The 12,002-nt window shown below is 40.6% G+C and overlaps 1 protein-coding gene across 7 annotated transcripts in view; it reads right to left on the minus strand.

Moving 5' to 3' along the window:
* The window catches only part of SLC9A9 (solute carrier family 9 member A9), a 685,122-nt gene that overhangs the window by 582,645 nt on the left and 90,475 nt on the right, over window positions 1–12,002 (minus strand). For 3 of the 7 annotated variants that reach the window (XM_082624526.1, XM_082624525.1, XM_082624524.1), the window contains exon 5: window positions 2,259–2,341. The exons of 1 other annotated variant lie outside the window; for it this stretch is intronic. The gene's annotated coding sequence lies outside the window, so the exon portion shown is untranslated. Of the gene's footprint in view, window positions 1–2,258; window positions 2,342–3,795; window positions 3,973–12,002 lie in introns of those variants that run through there. 3 more of the 7 variants (XM_082624527.1, XM_082624528.1, XM_082624518.1) reach the window with 3 other exon arrangements.

Consider the following 12,002-nt stretch of genomic DNA (forward strand, 5'->3'; position numbering starts at 1 on the left):
CCACCCCCCACCCCAAAAACTTTTGCATAATAAGAATCCTGCTTTAAACATCTGTGACAGGCAGGGGGAGCGAATATCAGAGGACCTCTGCCTGTCAGTTAGAACTTTCTGCCCTTTACCACTCCTACTTCTATGACTGAATGTGACTAGAGTGACTTATTACCTAAAGATGGTTGAATAAATGATGGGACCTATCTGCCCAGGGCAGCTCTCAAGTACACAGGAGAAAAAGGGGCCGATGTGGCAGGTTTGCCAGGATGGCAGTGAGAAAGTATGCAAGTGATGTCGCCTCCCCTCTTCCAACGTCACAGTCACAGTGAGTCACAGGGAGATGGGGGTCTCACTGGATTCTTCCCCACCCAGAAGCCAGTTCTGCAAGGGTGCATTTGTCAAGTTCTAGATCTTCTTTTCTACGTTTGTATATTAAGCTCTGTTTAAGAGCTATATTTGATTCCTTGTTGATTCTTATGGAAATGTGCTATTTTAATTATTGGAATTTTATTTATGTAGTCACATGTTTAGGCTTCAGAAAAGCTTTGGAAAAATCTTACAAATTCTCAATACTCAGCCCATTGGGATTTTACCTGAGATTGTATTAAAATACATTAATCTTATGAGACCTGACATTTTATTTTTTTAAAATATGTATTTATTTATTTGGCTGTGCTGGGTCTTAGTTGCAGCACACGGGATGTTTGTTGCTGGGTGTGGGATCTTCGTTGTGGCATGTGGGATCTAGTTCTCTGACTGGGGATTGAACCCTGGTCCCTGCATTGGGAGAGTGGCATCTTAACCACTGGACCACCAGGGAAGTCCCTGACAAGACCTGACATTTTAAAAAGTGCGGTCTTTCCAAACTGTCTGGATTTAAATGATGGCTTTACCACTTGCAAGTTATGTGGCCACCGGCAAGCTAGTTTCCTCATTTATAAAATAAGGCTAATAATCATACCTACTTCAGAGAGTTGTGGTGAGAGTTAATAAATGTAAAATGCTTAGAAAAGTGTCTAACATGTAGTTAATGTCATATATTTGCTACATTATTATTGTTGTTATTATTATTATCATCATCACCATCATCATCACCAATATCATCATCATCCAGAGACAAAGTATGTATGGTTGCTTTATACAGGGTCAACTTAGCTAAGCTGGAACTATGCTTCACTTTCCTCTCCTGTATGGTTCTGTTAGCGTTGGCCAAGAGAAATGTGTACAAGATTTGAAGAGAAGAAATGAAGCAGCATCTGGACCTATGGCTCTACCAGTTAATGCTGGACCTCCTCCTCCAGCTCTCAGAATCAGCTTCATGTGCCAGGTTCAGGTTGGAGGTTGGAGGTGATAAGAAAAAGATATGCAATGTCCAGTCTTCCCCTGCTCTCCCCAACTTAAGACCATCTTTCTTTCCCATTTGCCAGCTCTGATGACATGAGGCCAGCACCAGATGCAGAAACAACTGCTGTACATTGATTTCTCAACTGGTTCCCACAGTTGTGTAAGGCCCAATCCTTGAATAAATCCCTGACTCTCATCACTCATAATGGTTCTGCTTCATTGACAGAAACCTGACTGGTAAAATGTCTCTCCATTTATTCAATTTTTTCTTTATACCTCTCAGTAAAATATTGTAGTTTTCATCATGTATACTTTACACATTTCTTGATAGGCTTATTCTTAGCTATTTTATGTCTTTTGTTGACTTTGAGAATGGGATCCTTTGTTTCCATATCATGTCTTCTAATAGGTAAACTTAGAGAAATTAATGTTTTGTATATTTTATATGATATCTGGGCACTGTAGCAAACTCTTATCAGTTCTAGAAGTTTTCTCAGGTACTCTTTACACCACGTAGGAAAGGAGAAAGTACTGGAAGTACTATAACTATGCCCTTCACCCTTAGGCATATTTTAGCCTGTTCCACGATAACTCCTTTATGTTCCTTTTCCATTCTTCCTTCTTTTTCACCCTGGCAGGAAGTGTTTCTCCCTCCCCCGTTCTTCAGCAAAAAATCTCAATCTTCTTTCAGTTGTTCTTTGGAAAATGGTGTTTATAAAACTCTCCCATGATATTCCCCTGCTGAGAAATAAAAAGCAACTATCCTCCAGACTCCCAGTTTCTCCCAGTTTTACCCAGCCCTTGGAATGGATTATCCAGTTCAGCCCACATTAAAAAGCCCTTAGTGTTTCTTTTCAGCCAGTGATAATCAGATCAAATTGCAGACTTGAAATGTAAATGACCCTGAATCTGAATGAACTCACCCCTGGTGAAATTTCAGCCCCACAGAAAATTGGGTCTGCTTCAGTCGGAAGATCCAGTACTGAGCTGAAAGAAGACAAGAAGGCTAAAAAAGGGGACAAAGATTAAATAAGCAAATCATAAACACTTAAGAAAAAGAATAATTTTCCTCAGTCCATGAGCCTATTAAAAATTCAGTTCTTAATGACTGGAACACAACAGCGCTGCTTACATAAAAAGGGCTATTCTTCATCCACAGCTCCTCTTAGCTGAATCACTGAATCACACAACACAAATCATACTTTAAAATATTGTAAGTTAAAAAAAAAAAAGAATAAATGGTTTTGCTGAATGAAAGTACTGTGCTTCCTTTAAAAGAGATGGAAGCAAAAACCTTTCTATTCACTGGGACCATGGGCCAAATCAGGCCCAATACTTTTTATTGTATGGGTTGCAGGCTAGAAATGGTTTTTCCTTTATATATTTAAATTGTTGAAAAAGAAAAAAAATCAAATGAAGAATAATATTTTATGACATATGAAAATTATATGAAATTCAAATTTCAATGTTATTAAAAGATAAACTGATTCATATTAAAAAGTTTAAGAGTTTATTCTAGCAAAAATTGATTCAAATGGGGCACTGCCAAACCAGAAGTGCTAAGGACAGCTCTGCTGACAGGAGCTCAGGAAAGACTTTTATAAAAAAAAACGTGGAAGCAAAGAAAGGAAATTATTGATGGGTACAGCTTAAAGCCTAGTTGGCTGTTTGTGATTGGTTGGCCTTAGGTTTCAATTTCGTACATTTGTGGTATTTATAGGCTTAGATTTGGGTTTGCTTGTGTAGGCAGTCACAGCGTTAGGGCTACCTCAGCCTAATGGCTTCCTTGCTTAATTAATTTAACAGTGTTCATAATACAATTTCATTGGAACACAGCCACACTCATTTATTTACATGTTGTCTATGGCTAGTTTCACGTTACAACCGGAGTTGAGTTGTTGCAACAGAGTATGGCCTAAAATGCTTACTATCTGGTCCTTTACAGACAAAGTTTGCTGACCCCTGGGTAGACTAGTTTCTAAACCTTGGCGCTATTGATATTTTGGACTACTCCCTAACCACCCTTCCATCCCTTATGAAAAAACATCTCCAGACATTGCCAAATGTCCCCTGCAGGGCAAAAATCCCTCCTGGTTGAGAACTGTCACAGACCAAGCCCACTGGGGACTGAGGTGAGGGGAATAAGATGGAATCTAGGTGATAAAATCTTACACCTAAGTTATGGATTAGCATCCCCAGCACAGAACCACTGCGCCCCATACCCCAACTTGGCACACCATGTGCAGAAGCGCTGCCCACAACACTGCAGTTCAAGGTGGCAACTGCATACTGTGTGCAGAGATGCTGTGCCCAACACTTCAGTCTGGAGCGCTGTGAGCAACATGACTGCAAGGACCCGTAGGAACTCCATCCATCCCTCCCTCCGTAGCAGAGAACCCTATAAAGAAGCCCTGCCAACATGTACTCTAGAGAACACGTACTCTAGAGTCGAGCTCGCACCTCTCCATTCTTTGATCAAAGGATAAAGCTTTCCTTTGCTTCTGAATGGAGCTTGATCTCATTCTATTTACTTGATTGACACTGGGCAGAAGAACGCTTCTTGGGGGCCAACTCAGACTCAGACAGGTCGGTAACAGAACCACTGCTGTAAATGATGAAAACACCACCCCAGTAATTTTCACAAGGTTATAAGGATGATTCATAGACAAAAACATTCATGTCTTTTGTTGCTAAAGACAAAAAGGAGGAAGGGAAGGGAAGGGAAAGAAAAAGGAAAATGTTACTTTATCTCTTGCTGAGTTTTTTAAATACTATTTTTAACTTTAAAACTCCCCAAGCAAAAAATGTATACTACTGTTTAAAGATACAACTCACATGGTCTCTAGGTATGCAGAGATTGTAAAGTTACTTTTGGTTCTCAAGGCGTCAGTCTTCCTCTTAGCAGCCCCATTAATATAATGTAGCACCTCCTACTTGCAAAGACTTCTTACATGTTAATTTTCTGATAAACTTTCAGTTGTATGTGGAAGTTGCTACACATTTATTTTGCTACAGGCCCTGGGCCTTATCACTTTAGGTTCCAGAAAATTCTGTTATGAAAGAGAATTTCCCCAGTCCCTTTAGTGAGAATTCACTCTGTGGAGAGTCTTTTCCCTCAGAATTCTTTTTGGTTTAACTTTGTTGAAACTTTCCTGACTTCAGCTAACTCTTGCTGTGACCTCAAAGACCAGCTTCCCACCTGTCTCTTGGGGTCCCAGATTGAGTTTAGCCTGGCATTTCTGGAAATTGTGCAGTGGGCTCAGTAGCAGCCTGTTTCCCTGAGGACTAAGAGCCTCCTGAGGGAGAACTCATGCTGAGGGAAGTAGATGCCAGACACAGGGGGCTTAGCCAGGAACACCTGAAGGGAGAGAAGACTGTGAACACAGTGAGTCGTCTGCCATGCACATTTGTCTCTGGGTCCAGTCCCCACTTGACTGGGAGGGACTCATGTCCCTAAAATAAACCTGGAACAGATACCACCCTAAACCATCATAAGACACTGGGCACTTGTCTATCTAAATAACAAATTTTGACACCTAAAAAGGGTTAAATTTTGGGCTTCCCTGGTGGCGCAGTGGTTGAGAGTCTGCCTGCCGATGCAGGGAACACGGGTTCGTGCCCCGGTCTGGGAGGATCCCACATGCCGTGGAGCAGCTAGGCCCGTGAGCCATGGCCGCTGAGCCTGCTCGTCCGGAGCCTGTGCTCCGCAAAGGGAGAGGCCCCAACAGTGAGAGGCCCATGTACCGCAAAAAAAAAAAGGGGGTTAAATTTTCTATTTTAATTTTCAAAAAGCTAAAAACATAATTCTTATACCAATATAGTGAGCATGTGTCAAATAATTTTTTAATTCCGTAATGAAGGAACTAACATCTGTTTTGAAAAGCTGGTTCAAAATAGAACATGAGAAACTAATAAAATAGATCCTCATTACTCGCAGATTCCATATTTGCAAATTTGTCTACTCACTAAAATTTATTTGTAATCACAAAATCAAGCCTTGCGGCACTTTCGTGGTCATTTGTGGAGTGTTCAAGGACACACAGAGGTCATGTGCAGAGAGGCAAAATATTTGAGTCTCCCAACATATAAGCTCCCAGCCAAGGTCAAACAACTGCATGCTCTGCCTTCTTGTTTCAGCTCTCATATTGTAAATAAGTGTCCTTTTTGAGGTCTATTTATTGCCACTTTTTTTACATTTTTGCATTTTTCTTGGTGATTTTACTGTTCAAAATAAGTCCTACATGCAGTGTTGGGATTCTATCTATTGCTTCTAAGCTCAAGAAAACTGTGATATGCCTCACAGAGAAACTCTGTGTGTTACATAAGCTTCGTTCAAGCACAAATTATGGTGCTGCTGGCTGTGAGCTCAATGTTAATGAATCAACAGCATATACCAAATAAGTTGCCCTTGAAGCAGAAACACATATAAATCAAGGTTAAATATTGATTAAAATGTGACCAGAAGCTTGAAGGAACCTAACCCCATACTCCCTCTAGGAGCAATGCTTCAGTATTCACTAATTCAGCATTCAGAGTGAACTTATAGAACATAACTACCACAAACAATGAACATCAATTGTATATATATTCAGAGAAAAAAAAGAATGCTGGAATCAATTTCAAAGTTAGATTTTAAAAAATGGTCAGTGACGACTAGGACAATAAAACTTTTGTACTAGACAGAAATCATTGGCAGTTTATCAATCTTCTGTAAGTTAACATCCAACTTTACATAGTCTAAGGCAATCAATAGTAAATAGAAAGTCGAACAAAGTTATAGTTCCCTGGAGCACCAGCTGACCCTTAATCAGGCTTGGTAGACAATGCTCTAGAGTACAGGGCTCCTCAGCCTTGGCACTACTGGCACTTTGGGCTGCATAATTTGCATAACTGTCATGGGGGGGTTATTCTGTGGTCTCTATGATGTCCTGCAGAATCTCTGCCTCTTCCCACTGGACACCAGTAGCACCTTCCCTCCCAGTCATAACAATTAAAAGTGTTTCCAGATATTGCCAAATGACCCTGGGGGACAAAACTGCCCATGGTTGAGAATCACTAGTCTATTATGATTTTGAAAAAAGCACACAGTTACCTGTTGCCTTTTCTTCTGTTTTAGATTTTTTTCTTAATGCATTCATAAAAAGAGGGAGAAAGGTATACTTTTCCCCCTGCAACACACAGGTTTGAAACTTTAAAACATGTACCATAATTTGTAGTCATGTATATAATACTTCACTAGTTATATTCTGTCTCACCCATGGTGGTAAATGAAGCACAGTGCCAGGAACACAGAAGACATTTCCAGTAGGAAGTCATGACGTTTGAAGCTTCCAGGATCTAAGCCTGGTGTGAAGTATAGTATTTGGGGATGGAGAGGACAGGTACCTTAGGAGAGCCAGTCTTACTGAAGCTGAATTATAGTTGCCCATAGGAGGTATCTGCCTGCCATCTCCCAGAAGCACTGGAGGGCTGCAATCTGAAAGGAATGAGACCCTGAATGAGCAGGAAAGGAGAGATCTAGTGGAAATTTAACTCCATTTATAGAACAAGCTGCTAAGACCTGGGGGATTAGGTGATACTGACATCAGCCAGTGATACTGTCCCAAGGATGGCTCTATGAAAGTCATATGGTCTTCCAGAGATCAGAATTTGGAGATGGAATGGGTACAATTCCTGGCTCCTCCACTGATTAACTGAACCTCTCAGAGCTTGATTCCTTCATCTATAAAATGGAAATGATAATAGTGCTGCTATGAACTGAAATGTTGTCTTCCAAAATTCATATATTGAAACCCTAATGCCCAGTGTGATTGTATTAGAAGATGGGGCCTTTGGGAGATAATTAGGTTAGATGAGATCATAAGGGTGGGGCCCTCATAATGGGATTAGTGCCCTTATAAGAAGAGATACCAGATAACTTGCTCATTCTCCCTATCCAAATGCACCAAAGAAAGGCCATGTGAGGACACAGGGAGAAGGTGGCTGTCTGCAACCCAAGGAGAGAGCTCTCATCAGACATCAACCCTGATGGCACCTTGATTTTGTACTTACAGCCTCCAGAACTGTGAGAAATAAATTCTTGTTTAAGCCACCCAGTTTATTGTATTTTGTTACGCCAGTCTGAGTTAAAACAAGTAACAACCTCATAGCATTACTGTAGGGATTAAATGAGAAATATATGCACATTTCCTAGCACAGTGTCTAAGAATTCTCTACATCATAGCAAATGGCAAATATAAGAACTCTCTACAGTTTAACCAAAAAAGACAGAAACTGAAATGACAGTGGATAGAGGCTGACTTGGAATTGTCCCCTATACACAGTATCCCTTTCCTATTTTGGATCCAATGGTGCATTTACAGCAGCAAAAGCTGATATTTTTACTAATTTATTTTGAAATTAGAACTGTGAAGCAATACCAGTCCCCAGTGTGCAGTTTGATTATTTTTATAGCTATCAATTTCTATAACTACCAAAAATGTATCAGGCCTAATCTATAATAATAGATAAATAATAATCTAGTGTTACCTTTTTGAAGGGGTGCTGCATGTTGTATTGCATTTATGCCACACCTAATAGAGCACCCAATCGAGCCATATATTATGTGACTTGACAGAGTTCATCTATGTGCAGAAAGTGAGAGTTGGGGCCTCTGCACAAATAATGTAAAGCTTAGACTGAGACTAAACTTGGCAGGTTCTGTGTCAAATAGTTGTGTGGTCTGGACACAGCAGGATATGAATTAATGATCCAGTGTGAACACCATACTTTAATAATAGGGACATTTTCCACTTTCTTTCACAGTGGTTCATCTCACTGTCAATACCTGATAAGTATTTATAAACCTTATTTATGTCACCTTCTCTTTCTACTCTCAGGTCCTTTAAGGATAATGACCAACTCCTTCCATGTTTCTGTGAAAATGGCCAGAAAATAATTCAGAAAACAGACATTATTCTTGGCTATGCTTAGAACTTCAGTCAATAAAGAACAGGTCAAAGCCAAAATGAAGGGTAATTTTGAAAGGACAAAGTAGAGCATTATATGAAATATTCCAGATACTTTGGAGATTTCCCTGACAAGTTTCTCAGAAGACACTTTGTCCCAATAAACACATTATTTGGGTAAGTGTATGGAAAAAAAGTTTGTTTATAACATTTGGAGAGTAAACATTTCTGATTGAGAACATTTGTTTTAAACATCTTGGCCATTTATACAAAATGGCCTTTTGTTTGGGGGAATTGAGGAACAATAATAATTTTTGCAAAAGTTTTCCACTGTTGCTTAAATGAAAACGTGTTTATAGAAGTGCAGCAGCTGAGTGTAGCCCTAAGGTCTAGATAAAATGGAGGTCAGCTGAACCGGGGTACCAGGTCCCCTCACTCATAACCTCAAAACAGCTGTGTTGGCAGTGCTGGATGGGCAGAGGATCAGAGTCATGGGCATGATCTTGGCCTCCTGCCCCAGTCCTCTTCCAGAGCTAAATCACAGGGCTTATAAGTGACCTTTTGAAGTACTCTCCCTGTGGCCTTGGAAAGATGTACAGGTATAAAGAGAAGGGTTAGTGCCCTAAGCCAATCCCTGAAAGCAACTTAGTCAATGAAGCAAGTAGGAATTTTACCCTGTAGCCCCAGATGTGCAAGAATGTCATTTTCTTTATTCAAATCATAATTCAATCTCCATCTTGATTGGTCAGAGCTGTTGGGAAATTCAATCTCAGGATTATTAGGTCCACTCACCAGGGTCATGGGAAAGTCCTGGGGATCTTACACAGAAGAACATTTCAAAGGGTAAGAAGCAGCCAGGAGTGCGGTCCCTCTTTGTTATGTGCGTTAGCAAAGCCCACATGTCCTTTCAGGTCAGGGGCACTGCTCCTCTTTGGGAGAAGGCAGGAGACTCTGATGCAAGCCATTGTCTGACATCTAGTAGGTCTCAGGTCCCTGGGGCCTCTGACCCCTTCTCAGCCTGAGGAAATTGTTTTCCTTTCTTATGCTGCTTCTGAAGTATTCTTGGGACACTCTCCTTCCTACCTTACCTCTCTCACGGGGGTTCTCTAAGTGTGATTTTGAGAGCAGCAGCAGCAGTACTGGGGGAGCTTGTTAGAAATGGAAATTATCAGAATCTCGATGTAGACGACCAGAAGGAAGTGTTTTAACAAATCCTCCATGTGACTCTGATTTGAGGCTACTTTTTTTTTTTTTTTTTTTTTGCTGTACGCGGGCCTCTCACTGTTGTGGCCTCTCCCATTGCGGAGCACAGGCACCGGACGCACAGGCTCAGTGGCCATGGCTCACGGGCCCAGCCGCTCCGCGGCATGTGGGATCTTCCCAAACCGGGGCACGAACCCGTGTCCCCTGCATCGTCAGGCGGACCCTCAACCACTGCACCACCAGGGAAGCCCCGAGGCTACATTTTGAGAAAGACTGACCTAGCACAATGCATTCAATTAACTCGAAGTTTTGAAAGCAAGAACTTAGGTAATTTCTGTTTTTAGCCTTCAATATAGCACCCCACTCCAACTCAAGGCCACGGAAGGAAGAGGCCTGGCTATAATCAAAAAATAAACACTCAACATAACACATAAGTGTCTTGCACAGCAAAGGATCTGAATAGACATTTTTCCAAAGAAGACCTACGGATGGCCAAGACATATGAAAAGACGTTCATCATCACTAATCATCAGGGAAATACTAATCAAAGCCACAATAAGACATCATCACCTCACACCTATTAGAATGGCTATTATTAAAAAGACAAAAGGTAACAAGTGTTGGCAAGGAGGTAGAGAAAAGGGGACACTTGTGCACTGTTGGTGGGAACGTAAATTGGTGCAGCCACTATGGAAAACAGTATGGAGACTCCTCAAAAAATTAGAAATAGAACTACCATATGATCCAGCAATTCCACTTCTGGGTATTTATCCAAAGAAAATTGAAAACACTAACTCAAAGAAATATATGCATCCCCATATTCACTGCAGCATTACTTACAATAGCCAAGATGTGGAAACAAACTAACTGTTCATCTGTCGATGGATGAATGGATAAAGAAAATGTGGTATATATAAAAGAGACAGTATTCAAGCATAAAAAAGAATAACATCTTACCCTGAAGGCATTATACTAAGTGAAATAAGTCAGACAGAGAAAGACAAATACTGTGTGATCTCAATTATATGTGGAATCTAAAAACAAGTGAGCTCATAGATATAGATTTCAGATTGGTGATTACCAGAGGTGGCACATGGGAGGTGGGCAAAATTGGTGAAGGGAGTTAAAAGGTACAAACTTCTAGTTATAACGTAAAAAAGTCATGGGTATGTAACATAAAATATGGTGACCATAGTTTGATATACCATATTACATATTTGAAAGTTGCTAAGAGAGTAGATCTTAAAAGTTCTCATCACAGGGAAAAAAACCTCTGTAACAATGTATGGTAAAGGATGGTAACTAGGCTTACTGTGGTGATCATTTCCCAATACATACAGACATTGAACCATGCTGTACATCTGAAACTAATATAATATTATATTTCAATTATATCTCAATTAAATAAATAAATAGATGCTCAAAAAACTTTTAGAGAATAAAAAACATAAGCACCTCTCTGATTTTTCTGAAATTGGAAAACAAAAACACAAATGCATACCTCAGTAAATATTTTAATAAATTATCTGGCCACAAGGATTAACTTTAATGATAATAGATTTCTGAGCAAGCAAGTTCCAGGAACAATGAGATGTGGTAGAGTTGGGGTGATCTGGGGTCAGGGATGAGTCTAGGAAAGTGAGATAATAGATGAAGGAAAGGTGCTACATCAACTGTGGGGAAGAAAAATGTCATTTTCCTGGACCAGCATGAAATTCTAGAGAAGTTGGTCATCAAAACCTTTATTTCCAAAAGTCAGGCCTCAGGATAGCTCTGCAGTGGTGATCACAAAAAGGCAGTGACTTACACTGCTCAAAAACAAAGTGCAAAGCATAAGAAGCCCTGACTGTCCTGAGGCTGTAACAGACAAATTTCCACTCTTCCCTTTCTGCATGTGAGTGCAGTTGTACCTGCATATGTGGCCACTTAGCTATGGGCTACTGAGTCCCAGGCCTCTTTGCATCCAGGTGTGACAATGGAGTGTGAACAGAAATGATGTGCGTCACTCCAGGCCTGGGCCTTATACATAGCCTCCTTCCCACTTTTCCTTTCTGTGAACTGGAATAGGTTGCTGCTTGTGATCTACCTTTGACCATGCAAATGAGGGTGACAACCTACAGTGGAAGCCAGAGGGAAGGCAGCTGGGTCCCTGAATAGCCACGTGGTGCATAGCAGCTCAGCAACCCACCCTGGACCACTAGATAAGAGAAATAATTTTCTTTAATCCCCTAGTTTATTGGCTTCTTTGTTATAGCAACTTAGATTTTCATGTAACTAATAGAAAAATCAAGGTCCCATGTGAAAAATCAAGGCAATGCTTAGAATTCATTGAAGCCCAATAACACCAAAGCCCACACAGCAGGTGCTTCATAAATAGTTACTGAATGAACAAGTGTGGCACCATGAGGAGCTGTTGGGGCAAAAGAGATGTCAAGTGTCTCATAAAATAATCTGCCTGAAAGTAAATCTAAGTGGTGGGTTGCCATCTACAGTGAGAAGAACGAACAGCACACAAAC

Source organism: Mesoplodon mirus (assembly GCF_964341445.2).
Source record: "Mesoplodon mirus genome assembly, chromosome: 6".
Classification (NCBI taxonomy): Eukaryota; Metazoa; Chordata; class Mammalia; order Artiodactyla; family Ziphiidae; genus Mesoplodon; species Mesoplodon mirus.